This window comes from Pongo pygmaeus, chromosome 7 (assembly GCF_028885625.2).
Source record: "Pongo pygmaeus isolate AG05252 chromosome 7, NHGRI_mPonPyg2-v2.0_pri, whole genome shotgun sequence".
In the NCBI taxonomy this organism is placed as follows: domain Eukaryota; kingdom Metazoa; phylum Chordata; class Mammalia; order Primates; family Hominidae; genus Pongo; species Pongo pygmaeus.
Genome location: NC_072380.2, coordinates 93,381,294 through 93,395,045, shown reverse-complemented (window position 1 = coordinate 93,395,045; position 13,752 = coordinate 93,381,294). Strand labels below are relative to the sequence as shown.

At 41.0% G+C, this 13,752-nt stretch overlaps 1 protein-coding gene across 1 annotated transcript in view; it reads left to right on the top strand.

Annotated features, from left to right (window-relative positions):
- The first annotated feature begins 2,298 nt into the window (after window positions 1-2,298).
- Window positions 2,299-13,752, top strand: part of PAG1 (phosphoprotein membrane anchor with glycosphingolipid microdomains 1) — a 152,718-nt gene continuing 141,264 nt past the window's right edge. Inside the window, exon 1 of the mRNA XM_054498164.2 lies at window positions 2,299-2,824. The gene's annotated coding sequence lies outside the window, so the exon portion shown is untranslated. The remainder of the gene's footprint in view (window positions 2,825-13,752) is intronic.

Genomic DNA, 13,752 nt, shown 5'->3' with positions numbered 1-13,752 from the left:
TTTCTTATTAAAAACTGAAGTAAGTTTTACAACCTGTGATGTACCAGTTCCTTCCAAGAATTCTCTTTTCTTAGGAATTAATTTCATAATCACACCGAAGAATGGCTGTAATGGAAGAGTTAGATAAGAAGTAAAGATAAAGGCAGGTAGAACACAGTTGGCAATATAGCATTCCCAGTCAAACCTCTGGATTAGAAGACTGTATATAACTATCACATACTTGCTTCCAAAACATTATTCAGACCGGGAGTATAGCCCATAGCATCTACCACAAGCACAAGAATTGATCCTGACATTTTTGGTTCTCTATCTAGGAGAGGCTTTGAAATACATTTGGGTTCCAATTTACTGATGGCAAATCCTGATATGAAAAATTTGGAAATGAAAAACAATCCTCAGCATGTTACTTGGTGAAAAGAGGGCAGAGGAAAAGGACAGAGGCTTGAGATTGGCTCCTGCCTGCATTAGTGAATTTGTCTAAATCACTTAGCTTCTGAGCCTGGGTAAAATGAGGATGGTAATTACACTTGTCACTAGATAATGTGAATATTGCCCTTCAAACTCCTCAATGAAGCCTGCACTGTGTAACTGCAATGTTCTAGGACCGGGTTGCTCTTAGAACATTTTGTTCTGAGTGTATCCTAACAAGTGTAGCTGCAAAACTGGGATGAAGACACAAAATGTATTTCCCCCCCACAAGAATGAAAGCCTTCCTAACTCCAAATTTAGGCACAGCCTGTAAAAGATGTGACTAGTAAACACAGAAACCATTTGCTTTATAAGGTCTAAATTGTCCTCTTCTCCAGAGTTGTAGAAGCCAAGTCCAACACTGAGATCCCTACTTTTATTCAAGTTCCACCATTAGTCAACTCATGTCCTGGGTGTCTTCTTTAATACGTAAAATGGGGATACTTTTTTTTTTATTATTATTCATCTTAAGAGACCACTGTGAAATTTCAGTGAGGTAACGTATGTGAAATGTTATACTCCATAAGCTCTTAAACACCTGAGTTTCATACCATGCTCTGAAGCAAGAGGCCAAGTCTGGTTCCTGGGTCCGCTTCCCCAATGTGCTTTTCCAAGCTCTAGGATGAGTCTAAACTTTGTTTCTTCCCACACACCCTTCCCTCTGCGACACACTAACAACATGCCTTTCTCCATCACTGTCTTCCTTACCCTCTCCTGATGAGCCTTCTTCCCCAGCCAACTTTAAGCTCCCATTAATGATATGTGTAACGAGTGTTCAATACAGTGTATGTGTGTATATTTAATACCATTTATATGTTTTTCTTGCTAAGTAATGCATCATAATTTTAGAAAATTGGCACTAGTCAGATAAAGCACCCGTTGGTTTAGAATCCCTGACTCAAAGTCAGATGTCCTGAGTTCTAGACTTCGCTTGTCTCCTTGTTAAGTGCAAAAGTTTATTCCCAATTCCAGGTTGCTAGTGGAAACTTGAAGTTTGGCCCAAACAAAACCCCTATCAGATTTATTTAGAGTGTTGATGCCAAATGGAATTCTAGAAGCCCACCTTTGCCCAGGGGCTGAGCCAGAACCACTATCACTGGGGGTACGGCCTGGGCATTTGTTCTGCATTTTTTATAAGCCCCTCGGGTGACTGTCAGACAGGCCAACTGTTTCAGAAGCTCTGCTCCAGGCTCTAGACCACACGTTAAGTAGCAAGGATGGGGGTCTGGACCTGCAGTATTGGCATCCTCTGAGAGCTTGTTAGAAAGAATGTCTCCCTCATTATCCCAGGGCTACTGAATCTGAATCTTGCATCTCGACACAATCCGCAGGAGATTCTGTCACACACTGAGAGTTTGAGAAGCACTGCTGTACCTTGGTATCTTTAGATACCTACTGATACCTGGGCCCCACCCAGACATTGTCCTGTACTTGCTCTGGGATGCTTCCGGGGCAAAGGGTTCTTACAAGCTCCCCAAGTTATTTTAACGCACAGCCACAAGAGAAGATCACTGTCCCCCAAATGGCAACCCTTTACGGTTAAGCTGTAACCTGAGTTAAATTGGCTTTTGTGGGCTCCAGGGACCTTAAGGACTGCTTAAACGGTGCTGTTTAAAGGACAATGGGCTCCGGGGACAAGTTCAACCACAGAGCTTTGGGTTCATAAAACCAGGGCAGGGAAGACTTCCTGCATCTTCCCGCGAGCAAGCCGGGCGCCGCGCCAGTCCTCGCCCGTGTGCACCCCCAGCCCGGCCCCGCCCGGCTCGCCCCCTCCCGCCCCGCGGCCCGCCCCTCCTCCCCCGTGACGTGCCGCTGCGGCCACGATCATGCGCACTCGCGCCCCGCTCCCCGCGCGGCTGCTCCGCCTCGGCGCCTGTCATTCTCCGCGGCGCGGCGGCGAGTGCGGGCTGCGGTACCCTCCAGCTCGCTTGTCCGTCTGCGCGCCCGCGATGTGACCAGCCGACTGGGGGCGGGCTGGCGGCTCTGCCTGCGGCAGCGCATCGGTTTTTCTCCTGCCGGGTCTCTAATTGAGCCGTGATTCCCTTGCAGCCAGAGACACGCACCAGGGGCTCGGAGCGCCGTGCTCCGGGGCTGGAGGCAGCTGCAGCGCTCGGGTCCGCGCGGCCGGGTACAGTAGCCTCAGTCCCCGCCGCCGCCTCGCTGAGTCGTGTGCCCTGGCGAATGCCCGGCGCCTGGCACAGCTGAGCCAAGGCGACTGGTGCAGAGCGGCGGCGCCTGGTCCTGCACTTGCCGCTACTGCCTGGCTGTGCCGGGGCGGCGGCGCTGCGCGCCGGAGTTTGCAGAGGCTGCCTCCGAGCGCCGTCCGCCAGGAAGACTCCCTGCCTCCTGAGTCCCAGTAAGTTGACTGTAGTTTCTGAAGTTGGAGGGAGCCGTGGGAAGGAGAGGTTCGTTTTTATCTTCTTGTGGGAAGCCGAGGGTGGCATCTCTTGTTAACAGAGTTCCAGCTCGAGGAGGGAGTGCGGGGTGCCAAGAAGGGGACAAGGCAGCTGGAAGGTCTGGAGTCCAGGGCTGGCCGACCCCAGCATCTCACGAATGTGCCAGTTGGAAATATGCTGGGAGAGGACAGGTGCTCGTAGGGCATTTCGACTGCTGCGTGCTAATTATTCATTCCAAGCTCCTTGACTCTGTGTGTACGTTGGGGTGAAGGGGCTGGGCAGGGTCTTGTCACCTCCATCGTAATTCCTCTGGGGAGTGTGGCCAGCACTGCGGTGGATCTTTGGGCGAGCCATTTCTTTCAGGCCTGCAGGCTTCCCGCGCATCCCGCTTTACTCTTCCCCTAGGCAGAAGTTGCCAACCTTTTCATAATTGGAGCCTAGTCCTTTAGGGAAAAAACAACTTATATGTCGACCCGGTGTTTTATGCCCTAAGGCAAATAAAACGAGCTCTGGGCATGTGACTTCATACACTTTAAGAATGTAGGCAAGTCTCAAGAAATAGGATTCAGATAATGACACTTGGATTTCACCCTGATTGTCCTGCACCTCTTATGTAAGCCTCCCGGCTGGATAACTTTGTCTCTGCAGTGGCTGCAGCTGTGGCTCTCCATTCCATTTGTTTAAAGTCCAGCTTGAACAGTATTTAATGAAAATGCTGACATGATATAGCGGCCTGAAGTCTGAAACAGAGTGCACTCTTCAAATTGGAGTGTCTTCTCCTAATAGGGAGCATGGGAGGAACAACCCAGTATATTTTTCAAGGCAGCTCCAGGAATTAGACCCATAAATCATGTTTTAAAATAGCATGCATTGTGCAGAGAGCATGCAGAGGACCGCTTTTTGAACACATCCCTTTTGTTTTAGAAAAAGTGGATATTGTTCATGCCAGACAATTGTTGAGTCTAAAAGTTAAGTGTACTGATGGGCCTAATTATCTTAATAAACAAAGAGCATGATTTATAGGTAGCTGCAGTGCCCTACTTTGAAGGATAGAAATCTTTAACCTTTCTTTCTCAGCTGTTCCCAAGAGATTCCTTTTAAGCAGAGCTATGGATTATCATCATTGATGTTTAATACCTGCGTGGATTAAACTTGTAAAAGGAATACTACTTTGAAATACCATGCAGTACCGCTGTGTGACTGTTACACAGCGAATATTATAAATAAGAGGAATATTTGGAGTATTGGGTATAGATGTCATTAGTTTAGCAAAATAGATCATATTAAGACTTTCCTGCTAAATATATATACACATACATAAATGTTTAATTTGGACTTGAAATTATTGTTTAAACCAAAGCTCAGGGGTATGTTTTAATGTAAGATTTATTTACATAATCTTTGAAGAGATAAGTGCATTTATTTATGGTATTTCAGTATGCAGAACAAGATGAACTAGTTATAGGCACCTTAATTAAAATGTAAAGGGGTTTTTTTTAGGAATACTAAGAAAATACACAAAATGTTATTTCAGAAGTTGAAAAGTTAGTCACATCAACACATTGCGGTTTGTGAGAGCATCTAGTGCTTATCTCTAGAAGAGATTACATCCAAGCATGGAATCTCAAACAGATTGACCCAGTAAGCACTATTGCAGCCTGGTTAGGAGGACAGGCTATGGAGCCGGGCTGCCAGCTCTGGTACCATCTGTTTGAATCTAGGCAAGTTACCCAAAGTCTGTGCCTCAGTGTCTTCATCTGTACAATGGGGATGACAGTAGTAGTACTTACCCCACTGAACAGTAGTGAGGATTAAATGAGTTCATAGACAGAAAGCTGTTGGGCCAGTATCTGGCATATTAAGCTTGTTCTGGGAAAAATTTTCATTGTTATGAAAGGAAATGCATCTTTGGACTTTATGGACATTGGATTGCTGCTCTGGACAATTGAATTGTTGCTGATGAGTATTAACAGAAGCAGTTCATGTGTATAATAGGAGAGAAGGCATAAACATTTATTGTGCACTGTCTAGCGATACAGACACCAACTGGTATTTAACACTGTCTTGCTCAATTCCCCACCACAGTCCTTTGAGGTAAGTGGCTTCATCTCTACTTTAGAGATGAGAAAGTGGAAGCTCAGTGAGATCAAATAGTAGAAATTGGAGCCGGCATTTAACCCACGTCTGGCTGTGTTGAAACTGTGTTCTTTTTGACCCTGCTGCCTCAACTTGCAAATGAAGTAGGTGCATTATTATCCTCAATTTATACATGAAGAAATCTAAGCTTAAGGATTAAAGTATGCAAAGTGCTTAACAGCATCCACAACAGAAATGATCATAATTATTGTTAAATAACTTGCCCATGCTTCCATACCTCCTAGTGTGAGGTAGAGGTGCCAGATCTCTCAATTTGAAGTGGATTCTGTTGCTTTGTTATTTTTCTATTCATGCATTCAGAGAGTCAAAAAAGAAAAATTGGTGTGATGTTAGAGTTTACACTGGAGGGTGGTGTTCTCTGTTTGGTTTCCTGCCTGCACGTGTAGCTGCAGCAATCTACACAGTCAAGGAAACCACCACGGCAGCAGTAATCAATCCACAAACAGCGTCATCCCTGGATATGCATTCAGTCCCAGCTGGAGAACTCCCTTGGGCAGAGAGAGGCCTTGCACTTTGCTTCATATTAAACTGCATGTTCAGAAATAGAAATAATTTATACTTACCATTAAATAAGCAGGCTTCCTTCAAGCCTTAGTACCCCATGTCATGGGAAGCAGATTCCGGGGTGCTGTGTGAGCAGTACTTCCTTTAAGGTTTCCATAGCTTGCTAGACTTCTCAGCTGGGTTCCAGAGGTGGGGAATGATTGAGAGGTCATGGTATTTTTGTGGCTGTGTTAGGTTATCACCCAAATACTAGATAGTGTTCTCGCCTTTTGTAAGTCTTGTTTCTAGAGATTAAAATCTAATTGCTGTATAGGGCACGTAGACCACAGACTGCTCACGGTCTGATTTAATTTAAATCACAGACTGATTTAATGTTTAATGAAACCTCTTAGCTAATGTATGCTAACACTGAATGGTGCTTCAATACAAATGCTTAAAGTTGGCTTTAAAAAAAAAAATCAAAACTCTTCGAGAGTTCTACTCTTCCTGTAGGCTGCCTCCACGTGCCTGGGGACACAATACCATAGTTGCAAAGTGCCCAAAACAGCCCCTGCCTTCGACTGAGTCATCTCACATCTCTCTGAATTATCTTCTGTTTCAACTTTAACCCTCCTTTTCAGAGAACAGATATTCCCTTTTGCTTACTTAATAGTTAATTTCAAGAGTTCCCCTGCTCTGGGTTATTCTATAGTAAAAGTCTCCCCTGATCACTTTTGTGACTTGAATGAGGTTCGTGATTTGTTATTAACTAACTCCTCAGAATATACATATAGTCGTTTCATTTCTCATCTGTGTTATCTGTTATCTATTTAGTGGCTTATCTGTGTCACTTTTAAATCTCTGAATAATTTTCTTCTGACATCCATCAGAAGATACATGTAAAAGAAATGCAAACTAATTTTAATATGGATATAAATGAATGAAGATCATTGACAGTCATATGTACTGTTTTGAATTTTCTTCACTGTGGGCTTGAGGAGTTGGGAGCTGATAGTTCCAGAGCTCCTGCCTCATGCATTGTGAGAGGCATGTTGGGAGGTTATACAAGTTATACACGCAAGCAGTTCATATGCAGCCCCGCAGAGACAGCCCCTGAGGGCTCGCTCATTGCCGAGTTCAAGGGCAGGGGGTAAGTATGAGGGGAAGACAGCTCTGTACATAATTTATATGACCACATTTCTAGTCCTTACTGGTTATCTTTCTGGATAAGAATTGGAATGAATAGCTTAAAGGGAGCACTTACTGTGTGTTGGCTGCCATGTTAAGAACTTCGCTTCATCCTCACTGTGACCTTCTGTGGTAGTACTTTATTATCCTCTTTTGCGGAAGTGACAACTGAGGCCTAGAAAAGTCAGGGCACTTGTCCAAGGTCACACTAGTGAGCTTCAGAGTGAAGAGTGGAGCCCAGAACTGTGCAAGGAGGCCCATGATACTTATAGAACATTCTGCTGACTCTGATTTTTAGCCTTTGTGATAGCTAAACTCTATTGCATGGATTTATATATTACATAATATAGATGGACTATATTATGCTTTTCAAAAGAATCCTGTACTATCTTGCTTGGTCCCCAGGTGAAGGAATGGTGGGAAGACACATGCCTGCCTTCTTAGCCACTGCCAGGAGCAGGAATTGACAGCACAGGAAATATCATCTCCATTATCTTTGTAGAAGAAGAGCTTAAGCTTAGTTCATGCAATGAGCTCAAAAAAGAAAACCACATGTCTGCTTTGTGAAATAGGAAACATAAAGCCTTCAACTGGTAGTAGAGCACAGTGGGGAGGCATGTTAACTTTATCTGTGTTTAGTGTCACATACTTGCATCATTCTCATTAAAAAAAGGAGAAGTGTGGAGACCTGAGATTTTCTTGGGTGATTTTTTTTTTAAAAAAATAAGTTTATTTAAATCTAAAGAAGTATTAGCAGTGAACTGTCATGGGAGAACCACATTACTACAGCAGTGTCATCTGTCATCCCATGAGACTATGGTTTTCAAAGGAAATGAGCACTTACGTCTAACCAGTAAGGCTTAAATGTGTTGTCTTATAGTAAGAACATTGCATCAAATCTTCCATGTCTGTATCATAGCCTTTCTAACTCCAGTCAAAATGGAGGGTAAAAGGACAATTTTAAAACCATCTTGTAATATTTTCAAAACCCTTCTCCTGAGCCCTGCCCCCTCTGTTTTTTCTCGATTTCATACTGGCGCCAATATTTGTTCAATAAGTTAATTCATATCATCCCCTGGAGTTTGAATTATAAAGGAACTATTATGATTATAATATTTTGGCATATCCTGTTGATCTCTCATTTGCCCCCATCCTTGATGTTATAGGACTGTATGATTTTTTTAACCTGAGAAGTGATTTAAAATGTTTTAAAAATTTAGTCTCCTAAATGTAGACTGTTTATTGCAGAGGACAGGGAAATTGGCCTGACTGGGGGCATTTGCTAAAAATGCAGAGCTCATGAAATCCTGTGAACCTTATGGAGTAAGCAAGTAAAAAAAAAAATTACGGAAGAAGAAGTAGTTTTAAAATTGCTCACTAGGCCAGGCGCGGTGACTTAGCCTATAATCTCAGCACTTTGGGAGGCTGAGGAGGGTGGATCACTTGAGGTCAGGAGTTCGAGACCAGCCTGGCCAACATGGTGAAATCCAGTCTCTACTAAAAATACAAAAATTAGCTGGGCATGGTGGTGTGCACCTGTAATCCAACTACTCAGAAGGCTGAGGCAGGAGAATCACCTGAACCCGGGAGGCAAAAATTGAAGTGAGCCAAGAAGATCACACCACTGCACTCCAACCCGGGCAACAGAGTGAGACTTTGTCTCAGAATAAATAAATAAAAATAAAATTGGTCACTAACAGCTTTGTACTTCCCTCTCCCATTTCATAAATGTCCAGCTGACCCAATCCCTAGGTACCGTATCATGTATTCATTTGCAAGTAATCAGGTTCTCTTGATTTTCTAAAAGTACCAAAAGGTGTGACTAAATCAGCATTACTGTCATCTGCCATCTTCGTGTTGAGAGAGCCCCAGGGTTGCGTATGTAAGCTTTTATGTGAATTTATTCTCTGAGGAATGAAGGATGATCAGATAAGTTCTCAGGCATCTCGTCTCACTGTGTTTGTGACTCCATCATTACTATTAAAGTTGCTTCCCCCTACGCCATCCTTTCACCCCAAACCATACCCATTCCTTCATCATGCCCATTGTGGTGGAACATGATGAAACTATTGGGAAACTTAAGTGTTGAGGGAGCTCATGTTCTAAGTCAAAGGAAAAAACACATAACACAATAATTTTTTTCTTTTCATTAAAAAAAAGCCAGTCCCTAACATAGCTATACACAAGAGCACCACACCTTCTGCATTCAGCAGTTGGGAATTGCAACCAGAGTGGCCTTATTCATTTTTTCCTGGCACCTTCTAAGGAGGGCTGTGAGCCTCTAATTCACATGTAATCAATCACTAGCAGCTTGTCTGTGTTTTCAGTCAAATTTAGTGACTAAATATGGCAAGGGTGGTATTCATTCATTTATACATTCACCAGATATATATTAATATGATACCAGGCACATTGTTAGATGATAAGACCTCAAATACCAGAAAATCCCTCTCTCTGCTCTCAAGAATCTCAGATTCATGAGGGAAGGAGACACTGAGCAGCAGTTGGAACCAGTACTTAAAGGATGCTGGGCTCCGTCAGGGGTGCCTGACTCCAAGGGGTTGACTTTTCCTAATGCAGCCGAGCTTGATCGAGTCTGGAAGAGCCAGTAGGAGGGTACCAGGAGGCTGAGGGTGGTAGTGGGCAGGGAGAAATTATTCTGAGAGAGGGAACAGGGAATATGGTGAAACAAAGGTACCGGAGATGCAGGTTGTGGAACAGCTGGTCATTCCATGTGGCTGGTGCACATTGAGGGTGGGGAATGAGACTGGAGATGGAGAGCGGAGGCTGGAGCCACTTTTGGAGGGTCTTGTGGGCCATATTTAGTTTTGTAGATGAATTTGAGTACTTTTTTAGAATGATCACTCTGGGTGTATTACACAGAATGGGTGGAGTAAGGGACAGACAAGGTAAGCTGTGCAAAAAAAGCTTTTGAATACTGGTGTGGATTTAAGGTCTAAACTCCCACTGATAAGCGTGAGGACATTAAGGGGAGAAGCAAGGAGAGGATGGTGAATTTAAGGATGACTCCCAGGATGACTCCCTGGCTTGGGTAATTGAATCAACAAGGCTGCCATTGGAGATGATAATGAATACAGAGGATGGAGCAGTTTGCAGGAGAAGATGACAGGTTGTGGATTTATGCACCGTGAGGAACCAGAGGGACATTCAGGACCTGAGATGCAATTGGCAGTTGTACAGCCTGTGGTTCTGGAATTCAAAACGGAGGCTGAACTGGAAATGTAGGTTTGCAAGTCTTCCGTGTATTTGAAATTGTTGTTGAGGTTGTGATCTGCCTGTGAGAACGTGTGGACTGAAAAAAAAAAAAAAAAAAAGGACGAAGGCCAAGGTGGCTGTCAGAAGAAAAAGAGATGGCATAGTAAGATTAAGCAAGAGAAGTTTTTGACAAGTGCTTGGACACAAAGTGGCAGAAGCCAGAGGCAAAGCAGAATGAGGTGCTTGATTGATTTGGAACCAAGTGACAAAAGAAATGAAATTGAAATAAAAAGAGAGCAAAGGGACAGGTCTGACTGTTAACTTGCTTCCATCTACACAGATAATGGTGGCTTTTTCTCCTAGAGTTTCCAGTTCTGGTCAATAAATATTAAGACCTACCATGTGGAAGGTGAGTGGGAAAGGGGATGAGGGGAAGAAATCCAATAACAAAGCATGAATTTCGATCTCAAGAAGCATATGGAATTTTCATTTCTAATTTTTTTCTGGATCTCAAGAAGCTTATAGAATTATCATTTCTTATTTTTCTTTTCCATTTGTTTTTCTCCTTCATTGACAGCAGGACACAGGCTTCTTGGGAGAATGGAAAGAATGAAAGAATCACTTTGTTGGTGCATGAAGTGCCTCAGTTCCCCATAGCGGGCATATCTCATTTTATCCACAGAATAAACACACTGAAAGAGAAGGTGATAAATGACCCATTATTTGACAGATTATAAAAACTAAGCTTTTATCATGGCCATAATGTTATTAGAGGGTTTGGACCTTTGAGCCAATGCTTATATAATTATTAATGAGACTTTCGGCTCACTGGATTATTTGATGTATGCTGAGTAAAATATCCTGTAATTTTCACTTGTCTTATAAAAACAGGACACATTATGTTATACACTAACTGGGGTATTTGGAGATGATGGAAATAATTACCATATGTTTTAGTTAAATATTATGCCTTTCAGTCCTCAAATGTTTGTCCTTTAATTTTGACCTAAAGGTAGAATCACTCCCGTTATACATATGAGGAAACTGAGATACAGAGTTCAGATGGGTGGGTGGAGATAACACAGCTAGTAAGTGGTAGAGCTTCTAGGATCCAAAATGAGGTGTCCTGGGTTCATACCACTCCATCATGTTGCTGTATCTTTGTGAATAGCTACTAAAGAAGAATTAGGGGGTGTTATGTTTAAGAGATTTTCTTTATTAGTCTGCTCAAAGCACCAACAGTAGAAACTGTATCAGCTACAATTTCTATATTTGATGGGCCACTGGTTATTTATGCAAATATATGTGATTAAGTTAGATTGGGGAGAAATCTGCTTTTTTTTTTTTTTTCCACAAAATGAACATGTTTTGCATTCATTATCTCAAGAGCACTAAAAAAGAATCTGAGTATAAATATAAGGATTCAATATTTTAACTTATAAAATTATTGTAGATAAACTTATTTGTGATACAATGGGAATTTATTTTTCAGCAATTGCAATGGCTGTTGTCTGTAAGAGGCATTCTGTGTGTACACGTACCTGTGTGTGCATGTATAAAAAATAAAATTTAGCTTAATTTTAAACTATTGGTTTTCCTTTTGTAATATTTTTGAATTCTCCAGATACATTAAATGATATTGCTTGCTTTGTCTTGCCAAAGCAGCTATTATGTTACTCATTTAATGCCAAAGTGTTAAAGCATTTGTCTTCTGTAAGCAATGTAAAATGATGTAGGATGAGTCTAAGGGATTTAGTTTAAGGTTACAACTTGTATTTTGGCTCCTGATAGTCTAAATTTTTTATTTACCTAATTTTGCTACTATTGAAGCAGATATTAGCTGTTAATATACAGTAATATTAGAATCATGAAAAGTACATAGAATGTTATGGCTGTTGGAAAAACTTTATGATGCTGCATTTTTTTCTTTCACAAAAAATATCTGGGAGGCTTACTAAACTGCAATTTCCAGATGAAAGCAATTTCTAGCAAGTAGCAAAATGCTGGTGCTAATGCTTATCCCTAAATCTCAATTTCAAGCTTCATGGTGCCTATTTTACATTTTAGCTTCGGTAGGAAAAGTTGAATCCAAAGGGGCTTATGCCTTTGTGACATTTGGTGGATTGCTCTTTTGTTATTGGTGCTGATTTTTTAAAATAACAATACGTTTATAAATTTTAAAAAGTTTTAAAAAATGTTAGGCAGCTATCTTAGTTCTGAATTATCACTACACGTGGTGCATTGTAGTAGCCTTAGTCCAATGTAGTTGAAAAATTACAATATAGGCATGTGAAAATTTAAATAACAATACAAAGTAATATGATATTTTACATTTGATTTTTATTGCACTTTATAATAATATGTGAGGAAACTCAAATGAGGTAAAATGAAGATTAATTTGGTCATTTCATGCCTCATGTGTCCCAATTTCATCCAAATGCAAATATGATAATCCAGGGCATAGAGTTAGTGTTCTGTTCAGGTGATTTGACACTACTGTATTTATTACTCACTACCAAGACGAACAATTAAACTGCATTTCCTACTCATCTTTCTATGAGTGTATATTTTAATATTATGTACTAGGAGTTTTCATTTTCTAAAAAGTAATTAAATTTTCTTTACCTCATTTTTCTTATTCTTACTGAATTTTATTCAGACATTTTTATGTTAGTGTATACTTGACATGATAGAACATGTCTAAATTAGTAATCTAATTTGAATACCATAATTATGTGTACAGTTAGAGCTTGATTGAATGGAGTGCTTTTGCACATCGTGTATGTTCTTTCTCTTAGTGGATTTAGGAATTACATGCTTAATACTAAAGAGTCCAAAACCTGTTTATGTTTACCAGTAGGCACACAGAGCAAAATATAAATATTTTTACCAATAGAATTGGAAAAGATATGCTTCCTTTTTAAGTGTTAGGAATTAACACGTAACTGTCTGTGGTAGTTTCCTCTTATACGAACAGACTGGTAAGAAATATAGACATGGCTGAAAACTAGAATGGTGTCATTATATTGCCTAAGTTGTTGGTGTTGAGGTTAGAAGTCCACTCCTTTGTTTTGCTAAATAAGAAATAAAGATGCTTTAAAATATTGATCATAAATCCTGATAAATATTTATACATATTTAGTGTTAGGAATATTTTTCTTTTGCTTTATTATGTAGTGGTCACTTTGCCCAAAATGTACATCTTGAACTTTAGTATGGAATGCTCAGTATGTCCAAGGTAGAATTGAAACCAAAACATTTGGAGTCTTATTAAAAGGATACAATATGGATAACGCTTTTAGTCTTGGGGCTGAGATACTTGGAAGAGGATTGCTAAATACTGTGATCATTGAGAAAAATAAAATAACACTGATGTACTAAACTTACACTTAATTTAATGGTTTCGCTACCACCGTTCTTAACCTTTCCAACTGGCTGAGTTGTTTGCTAATAGTGGCATGTCACAGCCTGAATTATAGATCTTTCCTTTTAATAAATATTCAATAGCATTTTCAAAATTGTTCTCCTAGATACAATTCATAATAAACGACGCAGCGCTGGCAACAAGCATGCTTCTTTCAGACTGTTTTATAGCCACAGGCTATTTGACATTTGGACACTTCTCTTATGTATTTCCACAGCTCCACATTTCCTAAAAACTGTCAGCCTTATATTAGAATTAGCCTTTTGCATCTCCACAGTTACACGGAGAATGAAAAGAATTTCTCTCCTTTTCTCTCCCTGTAATATGCCAAGGCCTGTGGTCAGAGAATCATCATTTGCTAGTCGTATGCTTTTTCTTTCTTGATGTTCTCATTAGCTTCAGAAGCCATAGCATGAAAGG